The 21,768-nt window shown below is 38.2% G+C and overlaps 1 pseudogene; it reads right to left on the minus strand.

The window, feature by feature from the left end:
* Positions 1–4,609: 4,609 nt before the first annotated feature.
* LOC132435359 (transmembrane and coiled-coil domains protein 1 pseudogene) lies at positions 4,610–5,837 on the minus strand (annotated as a pseudogene).
* Between the last annotated feature and the right edge of the window lie 15,931 nt (positions 5,838–21,768).

The following is a 21,768-nucleotide window of genomic DNA, read 5'->3' on the forward strand; positions in this document are numbered from 1 at the left end:
GACTGGAGTTACAGAGGAATTCATTACAAAGGAAGGAGCCCACATCACCTCTATCACCAAGTATAACACTTAGAGATAGAGTTGGTGAATCATAGCCATTGTCTTACTAAGTACTTTGTACTCACATTGTCTACTAGTATTCTTTGATTCAGATAGTTCATTCTTATAGTTTCTTTTAAGGAACAAAATAAATATTCATAACACTATAAAATAATAAAATGTAAGAAAAACCCCAAAGTCATCAAAACTGGGTTATCAGTTTCCTAGGGCTGCCATGACAGAGTACCACAGACTAGGTGGCTTAAAGCAACAGGTATTTCTTCTCTCATAGTTCTGGAAGTTAAGTCTGAAATCAAGGTGTTGGCAGGGCCATGGTCCCTTTGAGTCTCTAAGTAGAGTCCTTCCTTGCCTCTTCCTAGCTTCTGGTGGTGGCTGTCAATCCTTGGTGCTCCTTGTCTTATAGCAGCATCACTCCCATCTCCGCCCCCATGGTCACATAGCCTTCTTCTCTGTGTGTCTCTGTCTTTATATGGCATTTTCCTCTTATACAGACACTAGTCATATTGGATTAGGACTCACCCTGATGACTTCATCTTAACTTGATTATATCTGCAAAGACCCTATTTCCAAATAAGGTTACATTCGCAGGTACTGTAAGTTAGGATTTCAACATATCTTTGGGGAGGACACAAGTTAACCCATAGCAAGTATACTGTGATACATTTATGTGTGATGGAATACAATGTAGCTATCAAAAATAGGACTATGAAATCAATCTATGCTGTTAGAAGTCAGGACAGAAGGACAATGGTTACCCTTGGGGAAGAGAGATCACAGGCAAGAACCATTTGGAGGGTTTTGGGGGTGTTAGTAATATTCTTCTTCTTGATCTAGTAGCTGGTTACATGGATGTGTTCAGTTGGTAAAAATTCATCCAGCTGTACACTTATGAAATGTACACGTTTCTGAATGTACAATATATTTCAATGAAAAGTTAATTAGGACGTAGTGCTGTAAAAGTATATTGACTGACATGGCAAGATAGTCATGATACATTACTGAATGGAAAAACATCAGGTTACAAAACCATATTGCAATATGATTCCATTTGGAGGGGAAATGTACGCATCATCTAGAAAAGAAAATGTCTGGAAGGGCGGAGGAAATTGCTAACACTCAACTCAGAGTGGAAAGAAAATACAAGTGTTTTCCCCCTCATTTCCACTATTTGTATTTTCTGATTTTTTTTATTGCAGCTATATTATTTGTATAATCCTTTAAATTTCATAAATGAGAAAAGGGTGAATTGATTACAACAAATAGGAGATTTACCTATTAGGGGAAATCATTAATTTAGATCTTTATTTTACACTATATTCCAAAATGCAAAAAGGAAGGATTAAAGAGCTGAATTCAAAGAATTAAAAACTGAATGAAAACACTGATAAAAATTTATGAGATTCATGAGATCTCAGAGTGGTAAAGCCTTTACTAAGCAAAAAACAAAAAGGTAATAGATGAACCCCGAAGGCAATGGATAGATTTTTCTACATTAAAACATTTGAAAGTCAGAAAAACCATAAACAAAACTAAAAGATAAATGTCAAACTAGGAAAAATATTTATGGCAAATATTGCAGACAAAAGGTCAAGATCCTTCGTATATGAAGTACTGTTACTTTGTAATAAGGAAAAAGCTGGTACCTCGAAAGAATAATGAGCAAAATATACAAATAGGCAATTCACAGAAAGAAATGCAAATAATAATAAAATGTATTTTAAAGTGCTTACTCTCACCAGTAATCAAAGAAATTTCATCTAAATACAATGGCATAAAATTTTGCCTATCAAATTAGCCAAGATCACAAAATGCAAAAATGGAAATTGGATCAGTAGCTTAATTTAAGAATTCAAATCAACACTCTCCCTTCGGGAATGTCTTAAGCTTTCTCTGATTCTTCAGCCTTTATGCATTCTGCCCAGAGTTGCTTTGTAATAAATGTGAGTTGATTCAGTTGATTTCACACAACCATATTTCCCCCTTCTGATTTTGACCTGCCTGACATTTGCTTGAGTTTCAGCCAGGAGAACAGCCACAGGCACACGGCCAAGAAGATGATGTCATTCTACAGAAAGTCAAGTGTCAGAGTTCTGAGCTCCTTGTATGTGTAGAGAAAGGCACAGGAGAAGGTTGAACTCAAATTACATGTATAAATGTGTAATTAATCTTTTGCATGGTTTATTGAATAAGTTACAAAACTGTCTTAACATTCAGACCATTTTCAAGTTGTGTGTGTGTGTGGTGTGTGTGTGTGTAGACGGTTGTGCAGGGGCGTGGTGGGAGGTGGAAGACAAGTGATATGCACGGCAAACCCCTGGAAGCACTTTTATCACTGCCAAAAGCCAGACTATAGTGATATAGCTCATCTCATGAAACTGCTCTCAATGTTAATTGACCAAAAGGCGGGGGAGGGCTGAATGGAGTGAATATTGAGACAAAGGACCAGGACTTCCTGTAATTTAGGTAAAGTAGAGCAGAAGCCATCACTTGGAAGGAAGGGTCTGAGAAGAGTTCAAGCTGCCCAGACAGAAATGCCACTTTGTGTGGCAGCACTTCACCTCCTCATCAGCTTTTTACCTGTTGATGATGTCACCTCATCCATGTTCAGGTGTCTCCAGACTCCACGCTCACCTGCACCCGCTCGTGCTCTCTCTCTCCCCACATCAAATACTATTCTCAGGAATAAAGAATACATATGTGTGTGTGTGTGTGTGTGTGTGTGTGTGTGTGTGTAGTGTTTAATTAGGCATAGTATGTGAAGTATATATTTTCCATGTTTTTAAGTTTTGTCTGTGATCACAAAAGTAACATGTGTTGTTGTCAATAAAAACCACCTCAAACCATACTAAGTATAGAAAATGAAAATTCTCACACTTACCTTTATCCCTAATCCCATTATTAGCAGTTTGGTGTGGGTATTTTCCTAAAAACAGAGTATCTTAAAACAACCTTATATAAAATTTATTAATGTGATACTAGCATATGTCAATGTATACTTTAAATATACAAATAGAGACAATCGACTATAAAGTCACAGATGTTCAAAATACCCACCTCAGGGGCTTCCCTGGTGGCGTAGTGGTTGAGAGTCCGCCTGCCGATGCAGGGGACACGGGTTCGTGCCCCGGTCCGGGAAGATCCCACATGCCGCAGAGCGGCTGGGCCCGTGAGCCATGGCTGCTGAGCCTGCGCGTCTGGAGCCTGTGCAAAAATAAAAATCCCCACCTGAGGACCAGAGCCTGTTACTGGTGTAACAGTCTACTGGTGGATGCGGTTCTTTAGAAGACTCTCTGTGTATGTATTAAAGACACCAGGCAGAATAGTCTGTGCTTTGGTAGAATTCCAAGCTCAGACTATTTTCCGTGGGGAGATTGTCTCCTGGAACCCATGAGGAGAAGACAATAATGCAGCTACTCTGCATCTGAGTGATGCTCAGGCAGGAAATAGGTGAGCCTTGCCCTGCAAGAGGATGGAACTCCTTGGAGTAGGTGGCAGGAGGTGCGGAGAGGCCGTATGGAAGGCCCAGTGGTAGAAGCGAACTGCCCTGGTCTTAGAGAGACGAGATGGTTGTGTGGCCAGACCCTGCTTCTACTTTGCTGATTGACAATGGGGACAGCTGGGAGCAAAGGCTTGGCAGTGTGTTGCAGCCCCAGGTCCTAGGCAGCAGGCCTCAGTGCCACCTCTAGCCAGGAAAGCAACTAGAACTGGCCCTAAGCACCCAATAGAGGGGAGAGATGCATTCTGGTATCGGAGGCAACAGCGGGGAAGAGAGGCTTCTGGTTACAGTCTCTCAGTTTTGTGGTTTAAGCCGTGACAGTGACAGAACTCAGCTACACACCCTGGTGGAACCAGGTCAGGTAACGGTGTGAAGTCCTCCAGCCTCAAGGGGGCACACCTGAGTTCTGACCCCATTAGCTGGACAAGAGTACACAGAACTGGGCTATGGATACCAAAGAGTATCCAAAGCTCCCTGACTCCCTGCACTATCCTCCTACATCAAGGGCTTCCTTGTAACTTGTCCCTAATTCGCCAGGCTGCTGGACGAGTCTGTCCAGGGTGTAACCTACACAAACTACCCAGACAAGAAGGCATGCAGAGGCCGAAGCCCTGCCCACACACCTCATGCCAAGCTGATGGCCTTCCTGTGGCCTGAGTCTACCCAGAGGAAGGGGTGCCTTTAGACGAATGAAACGCTAGCAGTGGCCCAGAGTCTGTCTACTGGTCAACAATCAACACTTGGTCCTCAAAAGTCTTCACTTTATCAATTCAGCATGCCAGTTGATCGTTTGCATCCAACTTTGTATTCCTCCATTCTACATTCTGTTGGGTAAAGAGGCTCCAGGACTAGGCTGGAAGGCCAACATGCTGGGCTCAAATTTCTACCCTGCTCTTGTCTGTGTGCTGGTGTACAGCTTGCCTACCTTCTCTGGGATTCGGCTTTGCCATAATCTCTAAGAACCTCTAAGATCCCTTCAAGCTCTAAAATTACATGATTCCTTTGGGCATCAAGTTTGAGAGATGCCCACACTGTCAAATTTGCTCCAACTAGTCAAATGATCTCCTCGGGCTTTGAGATCACGGCCCCCACCCCTGAGTGGCTGCTGGGAGAAGCTGGAAAGCTTCTTGACCTTTGTTAAGCTGACCACACTCTCACTGAAGCCAGCCACCTTCACTTCCACACCCTTCAGACCCTGGTGCATGTCCCTGAAGATGTCCTGTGGTTGCCATGAGATCCCATCCCACTCCATCTCCCAAAACTTCCAGTGGTAGCACTTAAGCTTCTTTTGTAGCTGGAAGAAGATTTGAGTAGATTTCTGGTTCTTCAAAGACCTGCTTGATGTGGGTGGCCTGTTGCTTGTCTGCACTGCTGGCAAGTTTCAACTAGTCATCAGCGTTGTCCTCTGGGATGTTTGTACAACCTCGATCTGTTATGTAAACTTCAGGGTCTTCTGGTGCAGGTGAGCGATAGCAGCCTTTGTGCACTGAGCATCTCATATTCCATCCATGGAATCCATTGGATGCTGCCATCAATGCGAGTGGAAGTCTGGGCAAGGCTACTTACTTCCAAATACTCCATTTATTCTTGGTTGAAATGCAGCAGCAACACAAGCTATTTCCGTCACAGTTAAGCTGCTAGAAGCATCAGTCATAGCTAGAGACTTGGGCTGGCCTGACTATAACAACTGCCATCTTCTGGCCAGATCTCCTATTCCTATTGATTTGGTGACTTCCCCTTGTGGTCTCTGGCTTGCCCACCTACTATGAAAATTCATCTCTTCCTTTATCTTGGATGGCAGTTGGATCTGCTGTAGGACTCATTCAGAGCTGTGGGGTGGGTGGAGACACCATCAATCTTAGCACATGCGTTCTTGCTTTCCAGATCCATTTCAGGCTCGGGTCTACCTGAATTCGCCGCACATCGTGTGGAGACACAGATGACCTCCTGTGCTGGTGTTGAAAGAGATGCTTCAAGCCTTGGCCAGTCACATTATTGTTCTCCAAAGCATTATGGGTCATTTTAACCATGTGTATTCTGATTCTGTCTGCTTTCTGGCCTCTGCATCTGCAAAGTAGTAAATGTGGCATTTTTACTTTGACAATTTCTTGATGCTATTTTTCCTTTCTCTCTCTTCCTTCACTAAGGAAGGTTTGCAGCTAAGTCACCCTTCCCTGACCTGGGACACTGTACCAATGGTCCAGCCCCTCCACCCTGCCTCCCAAAACATACCTTTTGGTTCTTTACAACACATTGTATCTTTGATGCTGACTGTCACCATGAAAGCTTTCACCTGACTCAATGAAACGACAAGTACTCTTTTGCTAATGACTTAGCTGCGTGATTGGGTGACTAGACTATACTTGGAGGCAGTAGCAGGAAATGACAAGCTACGCTAATTGCAAAATTCTTTGGATCTGTTTTTGATTCCGTGCAAGGGATGTGGTAAAGTAGCGGAAACTGAACTAAATATAGGTCCAGCTCTGGTTCTGCCACTAACAAGCTGTGTGGCCTTGAAAATGCTACTTTACCTTTCAGGTCTCAATTTCCTCACTTATTCAAAAATATCATTTGAGTATTCTTATGTGCCAGGTGCTGTGTTTATCACAGGTAAAGAGAACATGGTCCAGATCCCTTTGTTGGTGGGTAACACAAAGAAAGAAAGAAAGAAAAGTAAGAAAGATAAGAAAAGGAAGGAATGAAGAAAGAGAGGAAAAGATGGAAGAGAGGATGGGGTGCAGGGTGGAGAGATAAATTAGGAGTTTGGGACTAACATATACACACTACTATATATAAAATAGATAAACATCAAGGACCTACTGTATATCACAAGATATCCTGTACTATATATCTTGTGATAACCTATAATGGTAAAGAATCTGAAAAAGAATATATATTGTATATATTATTGTTGTGTACCTGAAACTAACACAACATTGTAAATTAACTAAACTTCAGGTTTTTTTAAAGGTCAAAAAAGGGAGCAAGTAAATAATCACAAATTATAATATAAAACTGAGTATTTTTCAGTTTTTTCTTTATCCATAGAACTATTTACTCAAAGAAAATCTACCAAGGCAGCCCATGAGCTGACCTGGTTGATCTCCACCTCTCTCATACATGGCACTCAGCCCTTGCTCAGCCCATGCCTGCCTTCTCATTCCTTCTGGATCAGGCTGAACTCTCTCCCACCTCAGGGTCTTGGCATTTGCTGCTCCTCTGCTTATAACACTGCCCCTACATTCTCAGATGGCCTGATCCTTCGTTTCCTTCATATCTTTGCCTAAATATCATGTCTGAGAAAAGACATCTCTGTTAAAACTATCTAAAATAATTCTGTGTCTTCCAGTGCCCTTCCTACCTTACCCTGCCTTGTTTTGCTTTTCTTTGTTTTTCTGGGGTTTTTTTTACATTTAATTCTAGAAATTATATACTCATTCTTTGTCTCACAAATGTAAATTTCATGACAAGGAGTTTGTCTTATTAATTTCTAAGTTCTTAGCTACTAGTGCAAGGCCTGGGGCAGAGTAGGAGCTCAATTAATATTTGTTAAAAGAACATGGGGAGAAAAAATTAATGTGGAGTTGGTTTTGTTGAAACATTAGGGAAGACACTAAGTCCTACACCATCGTTTCCCTCCCGATATAGCCCGTGAGGACACTTTCAGGTCTAACACTGTAGGATTTCATGAATCCATTCATCAGGAAAGAGGTCTCATGTGTTAAACTTTATTCATTATTCTTTTTTTTTAATTCCAAAATTTGTACTTTGTTCTAAGAATTATGCTAATAGTACAAATAGCATTATCTATTCTGTCTTGCAGTTCATGGTCTACCTATGAAAACAGATTAATCACAATTATGACAGATGAGCTGGGAAGACAGAGTAGCTTCATGCAGGACACCTCAAATTCCTCATCTATAAAAGGCATATTTACTTCTTGACTTCAAATTCTGTTATAAGAATGAAATGAGAAAATGGATATGAAATTGCTTGAAATACTGCATAACATCTTCAAATGTCCAGTATTGGTATGGTTAGGACTTCAGCAAAATGGTAGAGTAAGGAACTCCAAAAAGTATGTCCCTCCATGAAAGCAATGAAAAAAATGTCAAAAACTGTAAGAATCAGTTTTGACAGGAATCTGGAAATTAACCAAAGGCTTGCAATAACACAGGGAGCACTTACTCAAGAAAAACAGCTAAATCTATGTTAGAATGGTTAGCTTAGTGGTGTTTTAACTTACCCTAGTCCAACCACCCACTCCCCAGCTCAGTAACAGCCTTGAAAATAATGGTCCACATTCTCAATACCAGAGAGAACAGAACAAACCCCATTCACAAAGAATTGTCATTATTTGACCTACTAGTGACTCTTTGGAAGACTGCTTGAAAGGCTATCTTCATCTCACTTGACTCAAAACTCAACTAGTACTAAAGCCACTACCCAGGAACATTTGTCAAAAACAATTACAAGGAAATATTTTAGCCACGGCTGCCTGAGGCAATGGATAACAGCTGGGCAAACAACAGACTAACCTGGAAGCTTGAAAAGAAAGAGTAAGGAATGAAGAACTTTGAAGAGCTCCTAAATATTTCCTGGAGTATAGAAGGCTATTTACATGCCCAGAGCTGTGTACCTGCTCGAGAAAGACCCAAGAAGCCCTACATTCTCATTACTGGCAGACCTTGAGACTCTGCATAAGGATAACATGAAGCTTAGGACAGAGCTGTAAACTTCCAGACTAGATGCTAAATGTATGCCTCAACACTCACAGAGAGACTGTTGGCAAAAGCTCTAAGAATTTTTGGTTCCAGGTGTTTAAGGAAATCTCTGTCCAAATCATTAGGTAACCAATAAATGAACGGACCAGAAACATCAGTAGCCATACATGGCAAAGAATACAAACTTTACAGAATTAGTTCAGGAAAGCCACTAAAAAACAAAGACCAAAAGTACAACAAGCAGCAACAACAACAAATCCTAGGGAGGGAGGAGAATCTGATTTCCAGAGTTGCCCACATAATATTCAAAAAGTGCAGTTTTCAACAAAATATTACAAAAGATATGAAGAAACAATACACAGTGAAATATAAAAGCAATCAATAGAAACTATACCTGAGGAAGTCCAGATGTTGGACTTAACTAGACAAAGATTTTAAATCAGCTGTTTAAAAATATGCTCAAAGGAAACCATAGAGAAAGAACTAAAGAAACTAAGAGAGGGTCTCATCAAATAGAGAATAGTCCAGATTTGAAAAGTACAATAACTGAAATGAAAAATTCAATAGAGTAGCTCAGCAGCAGATTCAAACAGGCATGAAAAGAATCATCAGACTTGAAGAAAGTTGATTGAAGTTATCCAGTTTGAGAAAAAAAGAGGGAAAAAAATGAACAGAGCCTAAGAGACCTGTGAAACACCATTAAGTATATCAACATATGTACAAATGGGACTCCCAGAGGACAGGAGTGAGAGAAAGGGAATGGAAGAACATTTAAAGAAATAATGGTAAAAATCTTCCTGAATTTGATTTTTCAAAATTAAAAAAAAATTAATCTACACATTCAAGAAGCTCAAGAAACTCCAAGTGGAATCAATTCAAAGAGATTCACACAGAGTTGCATTACAATCAAACAGTTGAAAGTCAAAGAGACAATCTTGAAAACCGCAACAGAGAAGTGACCCATGTACAAGGAATAATCAATAATATTAACAGCTGATTTATCACCAGAAAATATGTAGGGATATCACATCCAAAGTGCTGAAAGAAAAAAATGAACAAACATTAATACAACATATCCAGACTTATGGGATGCAGTAAAAGTACTGTAGAGAGGGAAATTTATAGCTATAAATACCTACTTCAAAAGTAATAAAATCAATATCCTAATTTTTCAAGTTAAGAGACTTGGAAAAAAAGAGCAAACTAACTCACAGCAACAAAAAGGAAAATATATTATAATAGAAATACACAAAATAGAGAATAGAAAAATACAGAGAATCAATGAAATGAAAAGTTGGTTATTTCAAAAGATCAGCAAAATTGAGAAAATTTTAGCTACACTAACCAAGAAAAAAAAGAGAGAAAAGTACTAAAATCATGAATGAAATGACTAAAATTAGTAAAAGCAGGAATGTAAAGTACTAAAAACCACAATTACCAAAACTGACACAAGAAGAAATAGAAAATCTGAATAGACCTAAAAGAAGTATAGAGATTGATTTAGTCATCAATAAGTTACAACAATGAAAAGCCCAGAACCAGATGGCTTCACCTGTGAATTCTATCAGATGTTTAAAGAAGAATGAACACAAATGCTTCTCAAACTCTTATAAAAAACAGAAGAGTAGTGAAAACTTCCTAACTCATTCTATAAGAACAGTATTACTCTGATATAAAAACCAAAGGTATCTTAAGAAAGGAAAATCATAGATCAATATCCCTTATGAATATAGACATGAAAATCCTCAACAAAATACAAGCAAACCAAATCCAGCAACATATAAAAAGGATTATACACCATGACCCAGTGGAATTTATCCCTGGAATACTGACTCAGTATATGAAAATCAACAAATAAAATAGACCATACTAATAGAATAAAAGGCAAAAACCACATGATAATCTCAACTGATACAGAAAAAAATCTGACAAAATCCAATGCTCTTTCAACATAAAAATGTTCAACAAACTAGGAATAGAGGCAACTTCCTCCACCTTATAAAGGACATCTATGAAAAACTAACATCACACTTAATGGTAAAAGACTAAAGCTTTCACTGTAAGATAAGGAACAAGACAGAGATGTCTATTCTCACACTTCTGTTCAACATTGTACCAGAAGTTTTAGCCAGGGCAATTAGTAAAGAAAAAAAAAAGAAAGAAAAAAAATTCCAAAATAAAATTAAGAAAACAACTGTATTTACAATAGCATCAAAAAGATAAAGTCCTTAGGAGTAAATTTAATCAAGATAGTGAAATACTTACACGTTGAAAACTACAAAACATTGTTGAAAGAAATTAAAGAACACCTAAATAAGTGGAAAGATGTCCCATGTTAATAGATTGGAAGACAATATTATTAAGATGGCAATACTCCCCAAAGGTCTACAGATTCAATGCAATCCCTATCAAATTCCAAATGCCTTATTTTAGTAATGCACCATTATTGTAGCAAAGGCTAACTCAGACAGCATATACCCAAGAGAAATGAAAATATATGTTCATTCATTAACTTGTACACAAATGTTCATAGCAGCATTATTCACTGTAACCAAAAACATACAAATTTTCATTAACTGATGAAAGTATAACAAACGATGTGGTATATCCTTACAATGGAATATTATTCCGCCATAAAAGGAAATGAAATAATTTCTCTTGATGAAAGAGAAATACATGCTGCAACATGGGACATCTTAAAAACATTATGCTGAGTGAAAGAAGCCAGACACAAAAGACCACATATTCCATTTTTATGAAATATCCAAAAGAGGTATCCACAGGGACAGAAAGAAGAATGGTAGTGGGAAATGGGGAGTGACTGCTTAATGGTTACAAGAGTTTCTTTTGAGATGCTGAAAATGTTTTAGAACTTATTACAATGGGTGGTTGCACAACTGCTGTGCAACATTGTATTGTTGCTGCCCCCAGCACTATACCCACCATCTTCATAGGTCTTTAGACTCCTGTTGCTCCTGTGAAAAAGAAGGGTTTCCATCTTTAGCTATATTTTAATTCCTATTCTAGTAACTGCCTCAGAGAAGATAGGATATGACTGTACTAAGGTCCTCTGGCTATGGGCCAAATTCCATTCAATTCAGTTCAAGCGTTTAAAGTACCTCTCTCCCCAGATAAACCAGAAATTAACAAAATGTTAAACCATTGGTTATTCTATTTTCTGTAGCCTTACTGCTAGGAAAATGAACATTTAGGTTCTATCACACATGCCAAGTCCTGAACTGAGCCCAGGGTAAGGGTCTGTCACAGGGCGTGGCCAGTAGACCAGCATTTTCATGGGGCACAAAGGCCTGCTCTGTGGAACCTTTGCAAGAAGGACTGAGACCCAGTTCGAAAGTCAGTAATTTGAGTAATCAGCAGGCAAAAGCTTCAGCAAAAGTAGTTAGTAGATCTTTTTTTTTTTATCCCTATAGTCTTTTATTCATTCAGTTTCATACTCCCTGCCCACTAGACTTTTCAGATTAAAAAATAAAAATAAATCAAAACAAACCAAAAAACAACAGCATTCACAGTCAATACTTTACCTATGCACAGTGTCTTCGCCTGAGATGCATTTCTGCAAATGGAGGAGACTAACTCCCAAGGGGAGAATCCAGGCTTTTCTACAGCATTCTTCTCTTCCCTCATGACCTGGTCACCCTTTGGGGCCAGATGCCATGCTTTCCCAAAGAAGGGAGCAAGTGTTCATTGAGCACCTATTATGTGCCAACACTGTATATACACTATTCACTTAATCCTCACAACAACTCTATGAGGTAGGTCCTATCATTAGTTCCTTTTCACACTGAAAAAGAAAAAAAAAAAAAAAAAAGAGGCCAATGCCCTAAAGTCACACAGGCAGTAAATGGCAGATCCAGAGTTCAACCTCATGTTTCCAGAACTTGAAATTTATGTCCTTTCCATTCTTGTGAGGCAAATGAAGTACTGATTTAGAGAAGAAGAGCACTGAACATGGCCTCCCAATTCTCAGGTTTTGGGGCGGGGGGGATTAAGAGGCTTCCTGAAGTTTCATTCTGTTACCTTATTAAACATGATTTTTAATATCTGTTGTGCATCAGAATCACTAGAGGAGCATTTTCACTATACACATGCTTGGAATTCACACACTGGAAGACCTGGTTAGCAAGAGAATAAAATGTGTTTAGATTTTCTTGCAATTTTTAGAAACGATACCAAATAAAAATAGTAAGAGAATGAATGAAGCTCAAAGGAAATGTATCAAATAAAAAAGAGAGATTTTAATTAATTGGGGCTAAGTTATTGGCTCTTAAAGACATTAGAAAATTGCAGTAGGATGGCATTCTGGTTTTCTTGTTTGTAATCCTTGAATCAGACAAGGTTGTCTGGGTCTCCATCAACAGCTATATTCAAAGAGCTGTTCTTTTTCCTGTCCTCAATTCAATTCAGTCATTTTTTTTTGAATGCCTGTTCTTTGAAAGGCTACTTTTTTACAAGTCACATCAGGAAGAAAAGGTTAAATTCAACCATAAATTTAACAAGCATTTATTGACTGCTTGATGTATGCAAAGCTCCATGCCAGGCAATGCAGGTCTTGAAAGAAAGGAGAAAAGGGGAGACAGAGGTCGGGAGGGCATTTCAGGAAAATCGAACAAAGTGATGGTTTAGAGAACTTCTGCAGATTTTAATTAATACAAATATGTCTATATATATATATCTTATAAAACAAACAAACACACTTCTTCTAGGCCTTAGGGACTGTGCAGTAGACTGTATTATTTGTTAGTAATTATTTGTTCATACTTGTCTAGGTAGAGTACTTTGCTGACTCCACTAGCTACTAGCCCCACCCCTCCTCAGCTGACTTTGGGCTTGGTCTTAGGACTTGCTTTGGCCAATGGCATGTGAGTGGACATACTCAGTATATCCACTTGCGTGTTTTGACTCAACCTTCTGAACTCGTACTGTCCACCTGCAAACAACAGTGGCTGCTCCTTCAGTCTTGTCCCCAAAACGAGAAGACAGAGAGACCTGGATCTTTCCCACATGCTATCAAGTCTAGCACACCCCAGCAGCATCGAGCAGCTCCACAACCACAGACCCACAAGTGAAAAATAAGTGTTTGGAATTTAAGCTACTAAGCTTCGAGGTACTTAGTAATGCACCATTATTGCTGCAAAGGCTGACCAATACATCCTGTAATGGTTTACAAAGACGAGCAGCATGAAATGTTCTAGAGATACTCCCCTAGAGCCCATCTAGTATTCGTTTTCTACAACTCCTGTAACAAAGCACCATGAACTGAATGGCTTACAAAACAGAAATTGATTGTCTTGCAGTTCTGGAAGCTCAAGGTCTGAGATCAAGGTGTAGTTAAAATTGGTCCCTGCTGAGAGCTGTGAGGAAGATTCTGTTCTGTGTCTCTCTCTACTTCTGGTGGTTTGCTGGCAATCTGTGACATTGTAGAAGCATCACCCCACTTTTCCTCTTCATCCTCACATGCGTTCTCTCTGTGCCCAGATGCTTTCATAAGCATGAAATCTTTTAATAAGGACACCAGTCATATTCGATTAGGGGCCCACTCTACTGCGGTATAATTTCATCTTAACTAATTGCGTCTGCAATGACCCTATTTCCAATTCTGTTGCATTCTGTGGTCCTGGGAATTAGAACTTCAACATATGAATGGGGGAAGTGGGGGTGGGCACAGTTCAATTCGTAACAGTGCTTTTTTATACTTACGTTCCTTAAACCAGGGGAAGACCAGAGACCAAACATCATTATGGCTTACACTCCCCTACCTTGGGCCACTGGCCCTTATTGTAATAATTCTCACTTTGAGAGGAGTGGGTTGTTGATGACATGGTATGTGTTGAGCCTTAGGCTTACAAAGCTTGTAAGTTCTGGAACCAGGCTGAGAATCCAGGTGTCTGGATATTAGAACATCTTTCCTATTCTATTCTGCCTTTTTAGTGGTCAGTGATTCAGGGAGGCAGCTAAAGTAAACAAAATAAAGAAATTAACAGGAAAGCAAAAAACAACAATCACATACATTCAAATCACCTATAAACCTCATTTACCATTAGCACGACAAAGTTTCAAAGGCATGAAATCTCTGAAGAAAATAAACACATCAGTGGTAGAGGATAGCTTTAGCAATCAAAAAAGGAAGTAATTATGGTTGTACAGGATTTTTTAAAATATGAAAGTAACATTTTATAAACTTGATGAAATGAATCATTTTTTGGAAATTACAGAAATTGACTCGAGAGGTAGAAATCACAGTAATTATAGATAGATGAAAAAGTAGTTAAAGTCTCCTCCTATAAAAGGTAATAAAGCCAGATTTATGCAAAAAGTCTACTGAACTGTGAGGAACAAATGATGGAAATCTCCCCCAAATATTGGGTTGGCCAAAAACCCGAACAAACATTTTGGCCAACCCAAATATTTACCCATCACCCTTATGAATACACATCAAAAACTTTTAGTAAATATTAGCAAAACTGGATACAGCAGAAGAATCATGACCAGGATTTATTCCATGAATACAAGCATGGTTCAACATTAAATATCTATTATGTAATTTATTACATGAAAAGGTGAATGGTGAAGAAATATACTTACCAGAGGCTAAAGAATTTAATAAATTCAAAATAATTTTTACTTCTTAAAATTCTTTATAAGCTATGAAAAAAAGTAAACTTAACTAGAAACCTATTGTGTGAGAAAAAAAAACCAAAAAACAGACCCACTATCAATAAAACTACATGTCACATATTCTAAATGTTAACCTCTCAGCAAAGAATTACTTAATATTTGACTCCTCTGCACCAACTTTGTGATCTTTTTATAGGTCTTCAGTGTTTTACTCTCCTGGAAAAGATGCCATGGTACCTTTCCAAATACTCTCCTGGATAATTACTATGTGTGTTATCAGTGCTTTCTTTATACAGACCTTGAAGTTTCTAAATTATGACACAAGGGCCACTTTCATCTGCCTTTTTGAGTATCTTGGGTCTTATCTCCCCCACTTGATGTCATGAGACCCCCTTCTTCCTTGCTTACCATAAGGCAATTCTTGAAGAGCTGTTAGGTTATGCTTAGGTTATTAAAAAAAGACCCTGTGATTACTTTTATGTGTAAAAGACTGAATTATTGTGTTTGTTTCCCTCATTTCTTCCTCTAGACAATTATTTAGAAAGAGAACAAAAGGTTTGCTTGTAAAATTCTAACTCTATGATCTTTTTTATCTATAACGGCAGCAAGTCCCATACCTCATGGTAAAACCTTAGAAGCAATCCCATTAAAATCAGGAACAAGGTAAGGAATCTGGCTATAAGTTCCCATTATTCAACACTTAATGGAACAAGAAAAATAGGTGAAGTGCAAACACTGGAAAAGAATAAACAAAGCTAAACTAGTTCACAGATAGTATCATTGTCTAACGAGAAAATATCTCAGAATGTGTTATAATAAATACTGAAACTATTAAGACTGTTCATTAAGTTGGTCTGATAAAAGATCAACACAGGAAACTTGGGTTGTTTTCTTATTCATAGCAATAGCCGTAACCAATTAGAAAATGCAAAGGAAAAATATACTCCATTCAGAAAGGCAAAAATAATTATGAAGTACTCAGAAATAAAAGTGGCAAGAAATACGCAAGGCATTATTTTAAAGACTGTAATACTAAAGATATAGAAGAAGAACCGAAGAGATGGAAGGGCTGGTATATTCCTGGATGAGATTGAATTTTCTAAATATGTACCCTCCAATTAAATTATAGATTTTGTGCATTCCCATTAAAAATTAGAATAGAATTTCTTTTTGAATTTGACAAACTGATTCTAAAGTTCATCTGCAAGAATAGCCATGACAGTTTTCAAAAAGAACAAGGAGGGTTGTGGTAGGCAGCTTCTAAAGTGACCCCCAATGACCCTTACTTCCTAATATTCATGACATATGTAATCCCTTCTGCTTGAGCACGGGCTAGTTCTAATGTCTCACGTCTAATAAATATAACATGGCAAAAGTGATGATGTCACTTCTGAGATTAGGTGAAAAAAGGCTGTGATTCCATATTAGGCACATTCTGTTGCTCTCTCATGTGATCTAGAGCCAGGAAGCTGCCATGTTGTGAGCTGCCCTTTGGGGTAGAGGCTCGTGGGGCAAGGAACTGATGTCTCTGGCCAATAAGCCAGTGAGGACCTAAGGCCTGCCACCCAACATGAGGGAGTTTGGAAGTGGATTCTCCCAGTTGAGCTTTGAGATAAACACAGCCCCATATGCCACTTTGATTGCAGTCTTGCGAGAGATCCTAACCCGGAGGCTCACAGCTAAGCCACGCCCAGATTTCTGACCCATAGAAATGGAGAGATAATAAGTGTTTGTTGTTTTGGGTAATTTTTATACAATAATCAATAATTAACACACCCATAAATATTCAATTCCTTTAACCACAACTGCCTCAATCTCATTCAGCTTCCATTAAAACTTAAAACAGAGAACAGATGAGTCACGGAGTTCTGCAGATTCAGGGTCCCATGAGAGTTAGGCTCCTTGGAACTCTTACTCTTACTCCCATGTTGAGGAGTTTTGTGTGGAAAAGCAGGTGCATTCACCAAAGGAATGGTCTGAAGGCCGTCATACCTTCCCAGGGCAATCTTTTTTTTAGAAACTGCAATTAATTTATTTTTTTAACATCTTTATTGGAGTATAATTGCTTTACAATGGTGTGTTAGGTTCTGCTTTATAACAAAGTGAATCAGTTATACATATACTATATCCCCATATCTCTTCCCTCTTGCATCTCACTCCCTCCCACCCTCCCTATCCCACGCCTCCAGGGGGTCACAAAGCACCAAGCTGATCTCCCTGTGCTATGCAGCTGCTTCCCACTAGCTATCTATTATACATTTGGTAGTGTATATATGTCAATGCCACTCTCTCACTTTGTCCCAGCTTACCCTTCCCCCTCCCTGTATCCTCAAGTCCATTCTCTAGTAGGTCTGCACCTTTATTCCTGTCTTGCCCCTAGGTTCTTCATAACCATTTTTTTCTTTTTTAGATTCCATATATATGTGTTAGCATACAGTATTTGTTTTTCTCTTTCTGACTTACTTCACTCTGTATAACAGACTCTAGATCCATCCCTCTCACTACAAATAACTCAATTTCGTTTCTTTTTATGGCTGAGTAATATTCCATTGTATATATGTGCCACATCTTTATCCATTCATCTGTCGATGGACACCTAGGTTGCTTCCATGTCCTGGCTATTGTAAATAGAGCTGCAATGAACATTTTGGTACATGACTCTTTTTGAATTATGGTTTTCTCAGGGTATATGCCCAGTAGTGGGATTACTGGGTTGTATGGTAATTCTATTTTTAGCTTTTTAAAGAACCTCCATACTGTTCTCCATAGTGGCTGTATCAATTTACAACCCCACCAACAGTGCAAGAGGGTTCCCTTTTCTCCACACCTTCTCCAGCATTTGTTGTTTCTAGATTTTTTAATGATGGCCATTCTGGCTGGTGTGAGATGATATCGCATTGTAGTTTTGATTTGCATTTCTCTGATGATTAATGATGTTGAGTATCCTTTCATGTGTTTGTTGGCAATCTGTGTATCTTCTTTGGAGAAATGTCTATTTAGGTCTTCTGCCCATTTTTGGATTGGGTTGCTTGTTTTTTTGATATTGAGCTGCATGAGCTGCTTGTATATTTTGGAGATTAATCCTTTGTCAGTTGCTTCATTTGAAAATATTTTCTCCCATTCTGAGGGTTGTCTTTTCGTCTTGTTTATGGTTTCCTTTGTTGTGCAAAAGCTTTTACGTTTCATTAGGTCCCATTTGTTTATTTTTGTTTTTATTTCCATTTCTCTAGGAGGTGGGTCCAAAAGGATCTTGCTGTGATTTATGTCATAGAGTGTTCTGCCTATGTTTTCCTCTAAGAGTTTTATGGTATCTGGTATTACATTTAGGTCTTTAATCCATTTTGAGTTTATTTTTGTGTATGGTGTTAGGGAGTGTTCTAATTTCATGCTTTTACATTTAGCTGTCCAGTTTTCCCAGCACCACTTATTGAAGAGGCTGTCTTTTCTCCACTGTATATTCTTGCCTCCTTTATCAAAGATAAGGTGACCATATATGTGTGGGTTTATCTCTGGGCTTTCTGTCCTGTTCCATTGATCTATATTTCTGTTTTTGTGCCAGTACCATACTGTCTTGATTACTGTAGCTTTGTAGTATAGTCTGAAGTCTGGGAGCCTGATTCCTCCAGCTCCGTTTTTCTTTCTCAAGATTGCTTTGGCTATTCAGGGTCTTTTGTGTTTCCATACAAATTGTGAAATTTTTTGTTCTAGTTCTGTGAAAAACGCCAGTGGTAGTTTGATAGGGATTGCATTGAATCTGTAGAGTGCTTTGGGTAGTATAGTCATTTTCACAATGTTGATTCTTCCAGTCCAAGAACATGGTACATCTCTCCCCTCCCAGGACAATCTTTAACTTCCTATGTTCACAACCACTCAGCTATGGTCCTCAACCTTGTGGGCTCAGCAATCTGATTTTGTGGCCAAACAATGTCTGATTCATCCCTTAAGAGTGGACTCGTATTAGCCAAGCATGTGAGACTGAAGAATAAAATCATTTCCATTTACAAATTTAAAAAGAAAATTCTAACTCACATGGGATCCTGAATACACTGTTCTCCATGAATCATCTCTTCTCTCTGGGTAAGTTTCTTAGGCAGCAATGGAAGATGAATAAGTTCAGGAAGTTGGTTAAAGGAATCAAATTAAACATTAATTATATTAATTATCGATTGCTACATAAAAATTACCGAAACCAAGCAGCTTAAAACAACCACTTTGAAACTTTGAAGTGCTTCAGAACCTGAAATGTTTACTGTAAGACCTGGCAGCTCTCAACAAACAGGGGTCATTATGGTCATCCATCTCCCGTGTTCTCACCAGTGCTTAGGTACAAGAGGGGCAGCATGGAGTCTTGGACAGAACATGGGCCTTGATATCAGATAAATCGAGGTCCAAGTTCCTGTGCTGCCATTTATCACCTGTACTTTCTACTTCGACTGCAGGAAAGGGAGCAGCAGTTTGCTTCTGTCAGAAGTCCTTGAGAAAGTAAGTAGATGCATACTAGAGGTATTTGAGACCATCTAGATACAACAAATAATAAATAAGCCTTAGAGATACAATGAACAATATTGTGTAACATATTGCATTATAATTACCAAACTTGCTAAGAGACTATAACTTAACTATTCCAACTCCAAAAAAGAAAGGATAATTATGTAATGTGATAAAGTTGCTCACTTTCACTACAATAGCAATCATATCACAGTATGTAAATGTATCCAATTAACATGTGACCCAAGTCAAATATATTTCAATAATAAAAACTAAATTAAAGAAATAAAAATAAGACTAGATAACATATTGCCACAAAAAAAGAAAGCAAACAAAAAATCATCTAGAGAAATCCAAGGATTACAAACAAAAATATACCTTAACAAGGCTGAATGGCAAAAACCTTTTAGAATCAGGGGTTACAAACTCAAACGTCTGCTCAGAAGGCAATGTAAGTAGATGAAGCCTCTAGGGACAGGTAAAGCCAGGTTTGAGGGTCATCTAACTCTTTCAGGTCTTCACCAATTCTGTTTCTGCTGGCTCCTTGGGAAACCAGCCAGCTGTGCCACGGCCCATGTGGTGTGGCCTGCAAGATGCTCCAAGCTTCCCTGCCACCAGCTGTAAGGGTCCCTGGCAAACATGGGAAATGATAGGACAGGTGTGTGGGAACAGAGGCTGAGTTGTCCTGCCTTGGAGTTTATAGAGAGTAGTCAGTGCTTGAGCTACAGCAGTTTCATCATTTTTGGTATGGGGTAAATCTAGATCTATATATTTATTTTAGTGTTTGTGTGTTGTAAGGAATACCTCTATTACTTAAAATGGTTTTTTTGGTTGATCAGCCTCGTACAGACACAGAATAACACCATAGAGAGGCACGTGAAAGTGAAAGAGATTTACTATACTCACAGGTCCCAGAAGAGGTAAACCCAGCACTACATGCAGGCGACAGCATGGGAGGAGGGCCAAGGGAGTAGACTCAACCAAGCAGGTGGGCAGCCAAGAGAGAATGAGGACCTGTGGACAAGTGCCTGTACTGGGGGTCAGAGTGAAGCACATAAACAAAAAGTGTGAGGGGATTTCATTGGTGTGATTGAATGCCACTAGGTCAGAGGGAGGGCAAGAAGGGGAACTTGCAGTGGGGACCAGCCTTATCACACTGGTGCACCTGGTCACCTGGGCAGCGTGCTCACAGCCTATTTATGGGGATGTTCAGGAATCAGAAAAATATGAAGTTTAAAAATTTTACAATATGGTTTGGTAGTGCTTTCTAAAATTTATTTTGCAATAAAAACCTCTTGGTAGCAATGAACTTATAGAAACGAGAGTACTAATTATCATTTTTTAAGGGAAGTTGGTGATAAATGTTCACTATTCTTCCTTTATCAAAAATAAGGTGACCATATATGCGTGGGTTTATCTCTGGGCTTTCTATTCTGTTCCATTGATCTATATTTCTTTTTTTGTGCCAGTACCATACTGTCTTGATTACTGTAGCTTTGTAGTATACTGGGAGGGAGGGAGACGCAAGAGGGAAGACATATGGGGATATATGTATATGTATAGCTGATTCACTTTGTTATAAAGCAGAAACTAACACACCATTGTAAAGCAATTATACTCCAATAAAGATGTTAAAAAAAAAAAGAAAATAGGGAAGAGAGAAGATAAATATGTAAGATAAAAAATATATATAGCTGATAATTGTTAAAAGAGTTTCAAAAAATAAATTAAATAATAAATAATAACAAGAAAAGAAAGATACTGTGAATAACAGTAAAAGTACCTCTGAAAATATTTTGATTGACATATTGTTCCATTTCAATACAAAACAAAATAGATTTGGAAATAGTCTCCATTTAGCATAATTGACTCTAAGTTTACTGGGTACCTCAGCATGTATAGATAGAATATTTTCCTCATTAACAATATTATATTCTATGGAGAAGAGACAGATGAAAGTATAAACAATTTCAAATTGATTAACCATAACAGCAATATTGAAGAAAATTACAGGAGATTTTATTAAAAAAAAAAGTAAAAATAAGGCTGTATTGAAGAAACTACATTCTTCAGCAAAATACTAGTGTCATATAACAAGACAAAGATATGGCCCTGAAATTGACTACAGTTCAAGAATATTTATCTAAAATAAATATACTGCTTATGCTATTTTTTAATATTAAAGAAAACCTATAAGGGAATTTTAAATTTTGATCTATTATCACTTATGTATTCAAGTTTTTTAAAAGATATTTAGTTTTGAAAAACAGTTTTGAATAAACTCTTTCGCAGGTCTACCAATACAATAAAACCAATATTTTGTTAAATAAATAAATATTTTAAAAATCACTTGATTCTAACAAT

Source organism: Delphinus delphis, chromosome 12, assembly GCF_949987515.2.
Source record: "Delphinus delphis chromosome 12, mDelDel1.2, whole genome shotgun sequence".
Classification (NCBI taxonomy): Eukaryota; Metazoa; Chordata; class Mammalia; order Artiodactyla; family Delphinidae; genus Delphinus; species Delphinus delphis.